The following is a 16,495-nucleotide window of genomic DNA, read 5'->3' on the forward strand; positions in this document are numbered from 1 at the left end:
AGACGCACACATATACAGAACAGGCACAGCACATCTAGAAGCTGTGCAAGCCCCCTTCACATAGAAAAGAAAGTTGTAATACTTGCAACATAAATACAAGCTTTCCTCAGGCAGAACGGGGACAGGCCAGAATAGCCAGCCACAGTACACACTTTTTCCACAAATAGAAAAATAATGGGTAAATGCCTATCAGACTATGTCTTACCATACAATGCCCTTTACAATTTGATTATTCGATCCTGCTGATATGAGGAGGGGCACATAAGAGAAAATATATGGCAAAGTAGTTGTATATTTTGTGTTAAATAAATAGGCAATGGTGGGCACTTTGCATAAATTATATATGCTGGGCAGACCAATAACCCCTGGAAGCAAGATAAAGACTTTCATGTTATGTGACTGTGAGGAATTGCCATCTGGCAAGGGTGCAATGCCCTGGCTTTTTTGATTTGTATTAATACATAAAATGATGCAGGTAATTCACCTCTGCAAAAGGGTAATCTGCTATCCAGATTCCCCTTTTGTCCACTCGATGCCAAAAGCATAGTGTACTTGTACCATGCATCAACATCCTGATCCACAGTCCCTGCACTGCTCATGGCATAGATCAGGTTCAAAGGTGATGAGATACCACTCTACAGCAGCAGCAGTCAAGTCTCTGCCCCGCAGAGGCAGCAATTAAGATATGCCCCTGTACCAGAAGTATGATGATCATAAATACCCCATGCTGGTGGCAAGATAAACTCTAAAATAAAGCAATGCCTGATTTTAATCATAGTGCATGGCACTAATTATGATCATGGCCACCCCATCCCAATTGATATCGCACATGTGTCAGCTCCTGTGGGTCAGCTCTGCTGTGGAAGGTAATGTGTATTCTGGCTAGATGGGTCGATACTGCCAAATGGCAGATATTAAACCAAGAATACCAATCCGCTTCTTTGATCCCTTTGTGAGGGCTTTTAACACCCTCACTGTTAAACAATTGTAAATTATGATGGTAAACAATAAACTTCAGTGGTGGTGACAAGGAACGAAAACTTAGAGTGGACTCACCCGCAAAGAAGGTCTTTGAATCTACTTGAAACCGGATACCAGGTAGGAAGTAGCTGAAATGATTCCCACTGGGTTCTCCCTTCCTTCCCCAAAAGCCCTGGAAAAGAAGAGAACTCCCAGGGAAACCCTCGAGTGGGAAGAAAACCCTGTGTGTCTGCTCCCTCGTCAGCCTTCTGATGTCTTCTAGTTGTGGCACCTCAAGGTAGGGAGTATCGTGTAGTCTAATGTCAGAAAAGTAAAGAGACATGATAGGCAAAGGTAATGGGTAGTTAAACTCACAGAGAAATCAATGCAAGAGGGAAGCAAGATGGAGCAAGCACCTGTAGCGGGCTGGGCAATGGTTCTGCCAAAGACCGGGGATTCAGCTTTCAGAAGGATTCACTAAACAGGAAAAAGAGGGGGTGAATATGGGCAGAGATACTGGAAGCAAAGGTGCGTGGGTCTCAGACAAAAAGAAGTACCTGTTAGAGGAATCGGATTGCATGCTGAACTGTGGTTCAGTTAAGTAGATCACTGTTTTACGGAAGTGAGGTTTTAGCTTGAGGAAGGAAGAAAATAAATTTAGAACTAATCACTCCGAACAGATGGAAAACAGAATTACCCTACCCGGTCCCTGTACCTCAGATGTGACCGAGGGAAGTTCCAGTTCGGATAACCGAGAAACCCTGGAAGCGTCCCTTGAAGGAGATAACGTTCGATGTGCTGATGAAGGTTCCGCAGTATCTATCCTATGACATGGGGATAGGGATAGCTGGCAAGGAAACAGAAGAGAAGGTCAATAAACACTGTAGTATTGTAAGGACAGAAGGGGACAGCCTAGGTCTGACCTTACGTCACGTTGATATGCCGGAGTAGCAACGACCCTGCTTGTTGACAAACAGGACTGATATGCAGCGTTCGGCTGAGAGGGAGGAGTCAGGTTGCCGTGCGGATAAACAACAGCTAGACTGCTACCAAACGCTGTAGTCGCCATCTTGGGTGAGAAAATGGATGCCGCGTACCTTCTAGCCCAACGGCACCATAGCGATCAGCGCTTCCTAAGGGGCGTGACACTCCCACAGAGACAGCCATACATCAGGAAGCTGTCCTGGGCTGGGGCATGAAAGGAGCATATCTATTCAAGAGGAATAGCTATGCACCAGGGTGCTGCATCTCCAAGGGTCTTTGTTCTCAGCAAGAATGGGAAGGGGTGGGACTTGAATAGGCAGGAGGGCTTTGGTCACTGGAAGGAGACTTCCATAATATTGTTTCTATTTGTCTCTCTTTCCTTTTCCTGTCCTCTCCACTTCAGCTGAAGCAAAGCATGTTGGGTGTGACACCAAAAGGGCAAAGTCCACTCCATCCAGGTACACGGACTGGGCTACTAAGGCAGGCTAGCTTTAGACCAATCACTTGATGACTGGTGACCATAAAAGAATTGATCTCCCACCTCTTCATCAGCTTCTTCCAGATCATCTTGTATCCCTACAAGATTTGCAGATTCACTCTTAAAGAACTCTCTGGACTTCCTTTGGGAAAGTTGTATTTTCCAAAGCCTTCAGCCAGAGGAAAAGAAGGAGCCATCCATTGAGCAAGTTGCACTTTCCAAAGCCCTCAGCCTGAGGTGAAGAAGGAGACATCCAAGGCAGAAGAAAGATCTGTCCTCTACCCAGAACCAGGGAATATTGGGAGTGACCTTTTACTGTGGACAAGAACCTACCACTGTGCACCAGAATCTTCTGAGCTGGGAGACCAGACCCTGAAAAGAACCATCCTGTCCTCAAGTCCACCTGAGAGTGCCTTACAGCAGCCAAGGTCCAGACTGGTTGAAGCTCCCTGTTCTACTGCACTGAACCAGTCACTCCATGTTCACTGCACCTTGAATGAGAGGAAAGGCACTGGCACAGGCTTTTCCTCCAAATTGAACTACTGCTTGCACTTCAAACCAGCTCAATTCTGCATTGTGCCCTAGCTAAACCCACCACCTGCTATGCCCGAATCAACGGTTCGCACTGGGACCAAACTGAAACACTGGTGAGTCACATGCCAAATCTGTCCAGGGATTGCAACCATCGCTCGGCCCAGCTAACCCTTGAATGGCTGCCCCAACGACCCACACATTAAAGCTCCACTTCGATGACAATTGCCCGCCAGCTCTAACCATTGGAGTGTCACTCATCAACTCCTTCCAGAAAGCCTGACCTAACTGCAAAATGATCCTGAGACCTCCCCTATCTGCATTGTTGGGATCCGTCCTTCTACCACACTTAACGCTCGCTTGCTGCTTGTACACACACAATCCAACCAGCCCAGTGCGCATATTTGTATTTCCCTGTAACACTGTTAAAACCAGTTCATCATCCTGATATTGTTAGGGTCCTTTAAAGATGAGCACCTGCACTGTGGAGCCAATTCCTATTTAGCAGGAAAACCTGGTCTGTCATTAAATGCCTGTTTTCCATGTTTCACATGGTGTCTATTTTCCCAGACGCTGTTTATATGGATAGAATACTGTGATAATGTAGACCGGCAAATGTTAAATGGGCATCGCTGTTTTAATGTTGTACTGGCAATACATCATGAAACTGTGGTCTTCTGGGGTGACTATAACTAACAATATGTCTCGGTTATAATGGACTGCTGCAGACGAGAGATTATGGTTGCATGCCATTTTAGGCGGGACGCTTGAACCGAATTAGAATGTTCGTACTGACATAATTCATATTTTGGAAAGGAAGATTTTTCGGGTATGAGAAATGATCTAAGACAACGCCGTGATACAATTCTAATACAGTGGTTATCGCTTTCAGACACCTACACATTGAAATACTAATCAACAAGTTTTGCCTTGAGAAAGACCGAGAGAGGTCGAAACACGTGTTTGAGGACTTTTCAATATCAGGATGTTTCAATGATTTGTTCTGGCAGCGCATCCAAAATGTGGGAATACCCAGTGTTCTATAACTAACAATGGTTATACATGGCTTTCATTTTAAAACCAGAAATTAATAACAATACACAGGTATAATGAACAATGGATAAGCAAACATCCAAGGCCATTCAAATGGTAATGTCTGTGGTTTTTCATGGTTATCTAAACTCTGCAATATTAGAGACAACTGTGCTTAGCAACTTGAAGCGTCTCTTGTGCTAGATGGAATTACTAATAAAGATCTCAGAACAAATAACCAGACAGACTCAAAGAATATGGCAAAGTACTACTTTATTCTCAATTTAATAAAGCCAGGTCTACTGGCAGACCTCAGACTGATTCTTCCAAACTCAAACACAAACTTGATTGTACCCCAATATGCATCATCTATGACATAAACCTGTGTGGCAAACTGTAAAACTTATTAGCGAGAGGGATTGTTTAGGGGAACCTATCTACTTAAAGAATACATAGAGGTTAGTACACCATCGGTGTTCTTTTATCTTAGAGGTATGCCTCAAACTACCTCTAAATTCGTCTAATACTGATTATAGCAAACAAAATGGCAACATTGTATAGACCATCTGATAGGTTGGCATTCTGAGCCAACCTTGGACTTTCGGCTATGCTAGGAGCACGTAAGCGAAACAAAAACCCAGGACCTTTAATCACGTCAGATTACTCCGCACTTTTCCAATTAGTCCATCATCTCTCATCAGTCAGGCCATGAGCCAGTTTCCCGTCTTTAGTTGACCTTGTAGCCTGCTCTCTGTTCTGGGATATTCAAGGGAGTGTAAGCACATCACTATCTCCATCTGAGGCTTAATGAATAGCCCTTGTTTCTGACTTTAGAGTCACATGTGAAGAGACCACACATTTGTCCATTTTGACCTCTTACTTACTGCTATTTGATTTAATTTTACTGAGTGTCATTGCTCTTCTTGTCCTCGAGAGACATGCTCACTATAACTTGTATAGACTTTGTACACTTTTAATTTTTCTAATACTTGGCTCTTGCAGATGTTTTCTTCTTCTCTAATCTAAGAGAAATATGCCTAGTCCATGACTTATCTGTCTGCCTCCCTTTCTGCTTTGCAGCTATTCCTTAAAAATAGCATCCTTGATCCCAAGACAACAGAGACTCCTCTTTGTTTTGCACACAAAACTGTTCTTCCAGCATCTTCTGACTCTTCAACCCTGAACTGTTTCTGAGGTAGCTGAACTGAAGCTTTTCCAATTATGGCCGTCCTAGTCATGTTATATGTACTGCTGTAGCAAGTTTCTATATGTCTTTTCTACCTTGCGTTACTGAGTATTTACACTTATTGGTCAACCAATGTATGTTGTCTTCTTTTGCATTCATGATAACTTTATCATTTGTACATGTTTCTCTTGTTATTCCAGTTACATTGTCTCTCTTTAGTATTTTCATATTGTTTCAGTATGGCTTTGTATATTTCCTTCAAGACATCATTCTGCCCTCATCACGTTTCACTCAGCACCCCATGAGGTCTAATGGTGCGTGTTGACATCCTTCCACACAACATCCTACCACACTTACAGTGTGAGGGTACATTGTTACCGCTCTCTGAGTGCATATCATCTCTCGTACACTTGATGAAGTATAGGAACAACACATGGAGTTCCATACAGAGCTCTTCTCCTACTGTTCCAATATGACAGCGGTGAGAGGGCGGGTGTTAGGGATAATGCGTCCAACTACTCCTCTACACAACCATGAACGTCCATGGTACCATGGACATCAGAAGACCATGGTTGTATATGGTCTGTCCCTGAGTCGTTTACTACCCGTGGTTGTCAATTGTAAACCATGGTACCATGGACATCCATGGTTTGTCAACAAACCTAAAAACAGGATGGTACCATGTCAGGAAGGCCACTGTGAACCTGCCTTTCTATTTTAAAAATATAAATTACTAGCAAATAGTACCTGTACTCCGCACGGGTTCTGTAGACAGACCTGGTAACACTCTCATCAATTGTTGAAAATCAATGGATTTGTAGGTTGCTGTCCCAATCCGCTTATCGCTTGCTGTGCGTTGCACTCTTCAGTAAACTGAGTTGTGAATGGGTGCATGTGGCTGACTACCACACCGTGGAGCAGACATGGAGAGGAGGCAAGAGTTGGCATGCTGCAGTATAATGGGACCTTTTGTGAGCTCTACGCACCTGTTGCCACACACTGGTGTGGTGCAGTGCAAAGCAGTGCATTGTGGTTCAAATATCTCATACACAGTGCATCCACAGGCCTTGAAACGTGTTTTTTAAGGTCCCACAAGGAACTTTACATTTTAGTCCTCGCATCTAGATGCTGAAAATGAGCTTTTTTCAGGTCCTTATAAGACCATATTGATGTTATGCTGATTTCAGGCAATCATCTCATATGTGAAGGGGCTGAAATCTGGGGAAAGTGGTGGGGTGTCCAAATGTCATGTAAACAGGAAGGTCCGAACAAGTAACTATGCAAAATTGGGTGCAGCTTGGTGGAACAGTGGAGAATTGTATAAGGAACACACTAATAGATGTTCTGCTTTATATGGACAATATATGGGGCCTGATTTATAGAAAATGCGCATAGACTCTGGAATTTGTACCGCAAAGTAAGCCTATGCGCAAGTAGCGGTCACAATGCCCACGGCAGGACCCCACAAAAACCAAAACCATTACCAAAGACCATCCTATGCACAAACCTTTTAGTCCACCTCTGCCCTACAATCCAGCATCCCAGCGAAACTGCATGAGGTTCCCCATAGGTCAGGGCTGCACACAGGTGAAAATGCGAGGAAACTCATGTAAATAACAGCTTCACCCCTGCAAAAGTGTGCTCTGTCCTCCAAAAGCAATGGCTGAACACCTGCTAAAGTATGCGCTGCACCCCGTAAGTCAAGGCTGTACCCCGTCAAAACTGTGTGAGGTCCCCCGTAAGTAATGGCTGGACCCCATCAAAATTGTTCGAGGTCCCCCGTAAGCAACATCTGCACCCTGGTGAAGCTGTGTGAGCTCCCCCCTAAGCCACGGCTGCACCCCTGTGAAACTGGGCAAGCTCCGCCATAAGCAATGACTGCACCCCTGCAAAACTTTGCAAGCTCCCCTTAGGTAACAGCTGCACCCCACAAAACATGCAAGTTCTCCCGTAAGCAACGGCTGCACCCCTGCAAAACTGGACAAGATCCCCCATAAGCAACTACTGCACTCCTGCAAAACTGCATGAGCTCCCCTGTAAGTAAGGGGTGCACAATTTTGAAACTGTGCAAGCTCCCGTAATGGCTTTCATAATGGCTGCACGCCTACGAAACTGCAGAATATCCACCCTACTCCCAAGGCATCCAAACTGCTGCCAAATACCCATAAATCATAGCAGCCCCCATAGCACTGAGACCCCCTACTAGCCTCCCTCACCTCAGCCACTAACTCAGGCAGCACCCTCAAGTCCTCATACCACCCACCAGCCCCCTCACCTCCATCACTACCCCCATGCAGCCCCCTCAAGTCCACACACTACCTACCAGCCCCCCTCACCTCCAACACTACCCCCATGCAGCCCTCTCAAGTCCTCACACAACCCACTAGCCCCCCTCGCCACCACCACTACCCCATGCAGCCCCAACAAGTCCTCACACCACCCACCAGCCTCCCTCACCTTTGCCTCTATCCCAGGCAGCCCCTCAAGTCCTCACACTACCCATCAGAGCCCCGCACCCACAACACTATCCCCATGCAGCACACTAATATTACATCCCCCTCCCCTCACCCCCTGAGATCTGCCAGTAACCCAGACTGTCCCTGCCGAGTTACATGATGACCCCTCAATGACACCGGCCTGTAGTAAACATGAAGTATATTGGCCACATAAACTGCATAATGTTCCCCATAGGTCAGGGCTGTACCCCAGCAAAACTGTGAGTGAACACAGGTAAATAACAGCTTCACCCCTGCAAAAATGCGCTCTGTCCTCAGAGAGCAATCACTGCACACCTGCTAAACTACGCGCTGCCCCTCGTAAGTCAAGGCTGTACCCCATCAAAACTGTGTGAGGTCCCCCGTAAGTAAGAGCTGAACTCCGTCGAAACTGTGTGAGGTCCCCCGTAAGCAAGGGTTGCACCCTGGTGAAACTGAGTGAGCTCCCTATGAGCAATGGCTGCACCCCTGCAAAACTGTGCATGCTGCCCCGTAAGAAATGGCTGCACCCCTGTGAAACTGTGCAAGCTCCCGCATAAACAATGGTTGCACCCCTGCGAAACTGCACAAGCTCCCACGTAAGTAACAGCTGCACTCCACAAAACTGGAAAGCTCCCCTGTAAGCAACGAATGCGCCTTAGTGAAACTGTGCAAGCTCCCCCGTAAGTAACGGCTTTACCCCAGCGAAACTGCACAAGATCCCCTGTAAGCAACTGCTGCACACCTGCGATATTGCATGAGCTCCCCTGTAAGTAACGGGAGTAATCTTTTAAAACTGTGCAAGCTCCCCGTAAGTAATGGCTGCACCCTTATCCTATGAAATTGCAGAGCATCCACCCTGCTCCCAAGGCATCCAAACTGCTGCCAAATACCCCTAAGTCATAGTAGCCCCCATAGCACTGAGACCCCCCACCAACCTCCCTCAGCTCAGCCACTACCCCAGGCAGTCCCCTCAAGTCCTCAAACCAACCCCACCAGCCCCCCTCACCTCTGCCACTACCCCAGACAGCACCCTCAAGTCCTTCCACCATCCACCAGCCCCCCTCACCTCCGTCACTACCCCCATGCAGCCCCCTCGAGTCCTCACACCATCTACCAGCCCACCTTCACCTCCAACACTACCCCATGCAGCCCCATCAACTCCTCACACCACCCACCAGCCCCCCTCACCTCCACCACTACCACAGGCATCCCGACAAGTCCTCACATCACCCACCAGCCTCTCTCGCCTTTGCCACTACCCCAGGCAGGCCCCTCAAGTCCTCACACCACCCATCAGACCGCCCCACCCATGGCATTATGCCCATGCAGCACCCTAACAATACACCCCCATCCCCTCACCTTCTTAGATCTGCCAGTAACCCCATGCTGGTCCTGCCGAACTACATACATATCAGTGCAATGGTGATGAACAACTCACCAGAATGACACTGGCCTGTAGCAAACATGAAGTATTTAGGCCACATATCCACCTACAATTTGAACAACTGCTAGCACTGCAGCAGAATCCATGTCCGGAGGTCATCACATAACCCCCTCGTACATCACACTTAGCTGCACATCAACAGGATTTCATAACTTGGCAACAGCAACACTGTGACCAAACCCAGTACATGTGACATACCAATGAAATGCAATGCAACAAACGTATCATTCAGTCCATGTGCCATTGAACTGGACTCAAAGTGATGCATGTGAATGCCTGTGTTGTACCCAAAGTCTTAGACATCACAGATTGAACTGAAGCACATGTAATGTGTGTCTGCATAGTAGCCCATACAAAGGAATTAAGGAAGTCAGTGAAGTAGGCATTCAGGGGTGGCAACGCCCCCACACGTGACACAAGTCCAACTGGCATGTGGCTGTGTGAAGTGAAGGCTGTCTGAGGGTATACTAAACAAGAAGATGGACAATGTGCACAGGCAACCCAAATAACAAAGAATCACAAAATCATGCATGTCATTGGCTGATGTGTAGCATAATGTGAGACCAGGCTGTGGCTGACTGCAGATGTGTGTGGACGTCTATGCCTTGTGAGGGATAAAGCTATCAAAGAACGAGTGCGCAAGTAATGAGTCCAGCACACTCATCCACAGTGAGTCCCCAACCCAAGTGACTGTCATAGTTGAAATGCAATACAAAAACATAGTTAAAGCAATTTTGCACATAGACAACAAGAGACTGCAATAAGTGTGTGATTATGAAACAGAAAACTGTATTATGAAATGAACACAACAACAAAAAAAACATGGGAAAGGATGAAATGTCCAGGGATGGAAGGAAAACAAAATAAAAAAGGAAACCTAACACTAAGAACTATGTACAGAGGCAGTGCCTACATTTTCCTCAAAGCGTTCTCTAGTGCAGAGTCACATTCTTCATCTTCCTCCAGGAGGCGGGCCTCTGTTACTTCCCCGAGGACTTGCAGGCCCTCCATCATCCTCCTCTTCTCCTCCTTCACATCCCTGCAAGCTTCCACCAGGATGGCAGCATGCCTCAATGACTGCCTCTCTGACACCTCTGCCTTGGCCCTTTCTATTCTTGCCTCCCTAGTTTGCTGCCTCTCTGCCATCAGCTGCCTACTGAGATTTGTGTGTATGCACACCAGATTGCGTAGCTGTATCCACTCCTCCTGCTATATGCCAATCATGTCCTGTCTCAATTGCCTTATTATATAGATTGCCCCTGCATGGATTGCCTCTGTACACTCCTCATCTGCTGCTGCCTGGTGAGTCAAGCTGCACAGGTACCCCCGCCGGCTGGGTGACACATGTTGGGTGGTCAGAGAGTCAGCACTGTCCCAGCTGGTTGGCCACTGCCTGTACCTGTGTTGGTGCCTGGGCAGGCACAGTGACCCCCTCATCTGTCGCAGGTGGGACTTCCTCTGGAGGCAGGGATGTACTCACCATCAGACCAGGCGGTGTAGGAAATGTGGCAAAGGAGGCTCCCCACAGGATGACTGAGGCACAGAAGATGAAGTGGAGGAGAGGCCAATTGAATGTACCAGTTCACAGAGACCACCCAAGAGCAGTGCTCATGCCAGTTGGCCAGGCATTGGCATATCGACTTGGGATGCTGAGCCAGTTCCTCACAAGAAGCTGACACAGCATCAGGAATCATGCCTGTCTGCCTCACCAGTGCAGCCAGCTGGTCCCTCACCAATTCTGGGGTGGTCTCCTTGTGCACAAGGGAGGGCTTGGTCTGGGAGGAGGCATCCACAAACTGATGCAGCAGCAGAACCAGGACAGGAAGTTGAGCAGCAACCTCCAAGGTGCATTGCACATCCTTGTTTCCCTGGCCCAGGGGTGTGGCCTGAACACCCTCTGGGATGCCCATACCAGACCCTGTGCGCTGGCCTTCAGTTGTCTCCTCCGCCACCACCTCATCCATCTCCATGGATGACTCCAGAGAGCCTTTCTCTGTCGATGGCCCCACTGTCTCTGCTCCCTGGCTAACAGCTGCTGAGGAGTGCCCCCCACAGCCACCTCCTGGGACTTACCCTCAGCAGCTCTGCCTGATGGAACTGGTAATCTCCCAGTCAACTCGTCTCAGAAGGATAGTTCAGCGGCAAAGTGCTCGACCTTGGAAGCAAGACGTCACAAGCAACACAGGTTTGATCCCTGGGTCCGCGCTTAGAAACCTCTGTGTATTAAGCGTGTTATAAATAACCCATCATATCATAACATAACTCTCCCTTAGAGGAGGTGGTGTCTATGGGGGCTGGCTGGGGTGTGTGCCTAGGTCTGGTGGCCCAGTCGCTGCCATTCTGCTCCACAGCAAGGCCTCCACACTCTTCACAAGCTACAGCAATAGTGGAAAATGGGACAAAGGTCATTCATATCAGTCATCGTTGTAAATGCATGTGTGGCATACATGACATTACACAATACCAATCATGCAGCACATGTCAACCTGAAACTGACACACACACACACACACACACACACCGCACATCAGTGTTGTGTGTAATGGCGTCCTTAATTACACTCACACCATAATCAATAACCCCTCTAGGGAAATAAGGCAAAAAGGCGAACTTGTAAGGATAACAAGTTTAATTTACAAATGAGGATGGTAGCAAAGGACTCTGCTGCCGGAACAGTCTTCTCCTGTCCTGCTTCTGTTCCTTCCTGCCAAAGTGGTTTCAGGCAGGTGTCTATTTAGGCCTGGTTTGCCGTGGTGATGTCACTGGAGCTGGATCATGGCTTCATCCCAATATGTCCTTTTTCCATAATAGGGATGCTCCAAAGCCAGCGGTTTTGTCAAGGCATGCTGTTCTACATTTTGGTAGCTATGTAAAAAACACATAGTAGCTCATGCTTCCCTCCATTTTGCTAACTATGCAAAAACACACTGCAGCTCTGCAGACTTTTACAAACCTTGAGGCCTAGCCCCGAGAAAACTAAACATTGTTATCTATGATCAATGTTCATTCATTCCTATGCATATTTTACTCATCCTGCTCATGTTTATCAGGGTCCTATAGTTTCCGCCACACTTTACACTTATAATTCATCCCATTCTGCATTTTGCCGCACAAAAACATGCGAGTCCTATTCTTAACCAGCACGGACCCTTGATGGATAGCCGACACCTGGTGAGTCAGTTCACACTGGCCATAGTGATGGACACCACACACTAAGCCTGTGGTCTATTTTGAATCCCACAGGCCACAATCCTTCTGGAATGGAGGCGGAGTTTGACTCTTTTGCAGCACTAGCTAATCTTTTAAAATGCATGGGATTTGACATTACAAATCTATCCAACTAATAGTTAATTGTGCCTTATATTTTGACATTAACTACCTTCTTCAGTGCTTACCTATGTCTGTGTATGTTATTATGTTTGCATGAGAGAGCCTTCCCATTTCCCCACCTCCCCCTTAGTCCATTACAGTGCCCTAAAGAGGTCTTGCCTAACTCTAAACCATTTGGGGGTTCAGGAGGATGCTGGTTCCTGCCCAATATTTGCCAACAATGAATCACAGTCATGACACATGCACATGTCAACACTGCACATTGTCGCATGGCCACAACACGAACACATAACAAAAAACATGCAATGCAATGCAACCATACCAATGCCAAATTGACACAAGCATGACATGCAGCCAGAGGCATGGAAACTGCACCTGGGTACCTGTCCACCTAATTACAGTCAGCAACATCCATGACAGCCTGACCTACAAACAAGCAACATGTACCGGCACACATATCTGAGGAACAATTGCTACACCCCAAGACACAGCACAGGAGAAGGGTCCACAGAAGAAGAGGCACTTCTCTGATGAGTAGCTCCAGATCCTTGTTGACTATGTTTTACGATCACCATCCTGAGATGTACTAGCATGCACGGAGCACCCATAAACCTGCACAACAAATGATGCATTGGCAGCATGTTACAGGACTCATCAATGCCTGAGGTGCGGCGAATCGCACTGCTGAACAGGTCCAGAAGTGGATGAATGACTTCACACGAAGGTCCAAGCATAAGCTCAGTGTCAACCTGGCCTCTGTAATGGCTGCTGGAGGGGACCCACCACAGTGGGGGGAAATGACTCAATTTGAAGAGACCATAATTCAATTCATCACCATTGAGCAGGTGCAAGGCGTTGGAGGTGCACAGACCTATGAGGACACATCTGGTGAGTGGCTTTTTGTGCATCCTATGTGTGGACAATCATGGTTGGCCTACCCATAATTGTTTAGCAGTACAGCTGGCTGCAGTTGTCATTGGAGGCTGCTTTGTGGTTCACGTGTGGCACATGTCAGTGTGACAGTACACATATCACTGTCTGCTGGCCTTCACAGTGGTTCCAGTACTTGCATGCAAGGTTTCAAAGTCCAAATTATGTGCAAATTGCAAGCCCCAATGACGTGCGACCCTACCAGGCACACATCACCCACATGGCACACCTCTGAGTCACTCCAAAAAATGCAGTGTATTGACATTTGCTACATTTATGTGGCCTGGCTCTTTACATAGTGCATCAAGGACACGTGATTTATGTTGAACACACACATCATTTGCTGCTGAGTTACATGTTTGTGTTGTCACCTGCTTTTAAGAGATGCCTTTTCAGAATGCATATCCAAGGTGCCTGCCATGATACACTGTGCTGTGACTTGGCTGCTGGGTCATCAGTGCCCACAGACCAATGCCCTGTGTAGCAGGCGTTCTGTAGATGCAACTTCACTTGTATATTGCAAGAGACAACACAAGACGAAACATAGTGTAAAACAGTTGATAGTGGGTCATCCTTACAAGGTGGCTAGTCTGGTACTCTACAATTAAAATGTCTGTAGACAGCCTATGCGAAAGGATATAGCCATGAATAATGCCAATGAGTGTGCCTGTCTGCATTGCATGCCATGTATCTCCATGATCGAATTTCAGATATGTAAATCATGTTCATATTAAAATTACCAGTCTGACATGAAAGGCTTGTATGTGTTCATCAATCTATGCATGACCGACACATGCCTTCTTCCACACATCATTGTGGACGTCACACACAGGAACATTTTTCTATCTGTGTACTTGAGATGTGTATACTTATCCAGACATGTGTAATCTGTGTAACATGGCAGCTACCTCGCCCACTCATATGTGGCATGAGTCTCTGTTGCTCCTGATGCCCCAACAAATTCCCCTATACAGGATACATGAATGTAGGGAATGATTGTTGCACCAACGTACTACTCCCAGACGACAAATGGCCTTTACCAGTATGAATGACAAAACCAGCTCATGATATGATATGAAATCAGTACTTAGGATTTCGATTAAACCTACGTCCGATGAATGACATATTGGCTAGGTGAGGTATTATCTCTAGGATCTGAATTGTTGTCGATTTTGCAATAACAAGGATCAGAGAGAAACGTTGCAGCATATAGTTGTCGAATGTCCTGCTTTAGTTTCACAGCGTAAGGTTTTCTTTAAGGCACAACTTAATACATATCGTTCCTTATCTGTGACTGAGATTTGGCAAGACATTTTTAGTTCTCCTAGAATAGCAGTTAAAATTGTGCTAGTGCACTATTTGGATTCCTTATTTCAACAATCAACAATAAAAGGAATCTCAATACTCAAATAGGACCGATTGCAGAGGGTGGTAGTAGATCAAGAGCTGCATATACGACCTATAAAATGTGTTTGTGCAAAGTCTTATGGTTAACCATTTTTATATTACAGAATAAAATGTATGGTATTATTGATAGCCCTAAATGTTCAAATTAGCCTTCACCAATAAGTAACTGCATACAAAGCCACTGCTTTTTTCTTCTTTCTTTCCTTTTAATCAGAAAAATAAGATCACTATTTTAATGTTTTAATCGGCTGTTTTAATAATACCTTGTCCATGATTTAATAATCCACATGATACCATGGACAACATTTAATTTTTGTATCTTTTTGAAAGGTTGAAATATTGTCAGCTAACCAAATAAATAAAAAAATAAAAAACATCACTCTGGGCCTCATTACGAGGTTGGAGGTAAGGGATTACCGGCACCGGTAAGGGTGCCGGTAATCCCTTACCTCCATATTCCGAGGTCCCTTAGCGGATCCCGCTAAGGGACCAGGCTTGAATGGGAATGGGGAAGGGTTCTCGGAATGGGGATTTACCGGGTCCTCGAAAGTTGGAATGACCCGGTAAGCCCCTATTTCGAGAACCCGGACCCGGAATGTGGTAAGGGGGTAGCCATGGTGCTAATAGCACCATGCATACCTCCTACCTCGTAATGAGGCCCTCTGTGTCCTTTCTCCCTCTTGCCCTCTGTCATTCTTCACATCAATTCCCACAATTGTATTTCTACTCCCCAGACCTTCGCCTCATCACTCAGTGTCCTTTTTCTCTCATGCCTCCATGGGTGACCCAAAGCATGAGTGGCACCTGACAGTGGGTGTGAAGAACTTGTATACCTGCAATCAGTGGCTCCACTTATGCCCGCATCCCTGGGCTGACTGACACCTGTTTCCAGAGTGCACACCATGCTGTGCTTGAAATCCGTTTGCTTCACTGCCAGTGATTTCCCTGTTGGTGACATTTCTATTTGAAAGGTTGATTGTTGCTCACGCTCTGTTATTTGTACTTCGGGACGTTGAAACTGGGTGGTCCCTGTCAGTTACCTTGTTCCATACGGGTACTGTCAAGTCTGTCCAGTTTCTTTACTTTAATGCAATGCATGTCTTTGCCAGCTTATAATGTCGTTTCAGCGGTGATTCTCTGAATGCGAGACAGGTGGGTACATTTTGCATGTATGTTGAAGACACTCAGGGGGGCACAGGTTGTGGTGTTGTTGGTGGCAGAGAGTCTGGCACTGTGTGGGGTGATTTTTTTGTTGACTTGGATGGAAGTTAGTGGGTCCGGCTTCATAGGTGTGGGGGCACATGGTGATGGTAGGCTGGAGAGTCTATGATCACTGTTTTTACATGGCAGTCAGGGGGCACTGGTTGTGGGGTGATTGTGGTTTTGAGTTATCCTGAGGTGAGCAGCTTCAGCTGCATGGGTGCAGGGACACATGGTGAAGGGAGTCTGATAAGTGATGGTTTGCAGTCTTGTGTGTCACCCTATTTGCTGAGCTTTTCATAGAATGTGTAGCCGCGCTGGCTGTCCACTTTTGGTACTTCTTCCCCTTCTGGGGGTGCTGTCTAAGACAAATCCACATGCAGCACAGCATTGCAGCCCATTTGAGTGATGTCAAGTTCACCACAGACACCAGGCACACACCATTGGCCTGGTGTTGTTGTTTGCCATGGGGACATGTACCATATATGGTAAAATGGCACAAATTGTGCTGCCTGTTGACAGCTAATCAGTGCATC

This window comes from Ambystoma mexicanum, chromosome 12 (assembly GCF_040938575.1).
Source record: "Ambystoma mexicanum isolate Mex_15411 chromosome 12, UKY_AmexF1_1, whole genome shotgun sequence".
Taxonomy (NCBI): domain Eukaryota; kingdom Metazoa; phylum Chordata; class Amphibia; order Caudata; family Ambystomatidae; genus Ambystoma; species Ambystoma mexicanum.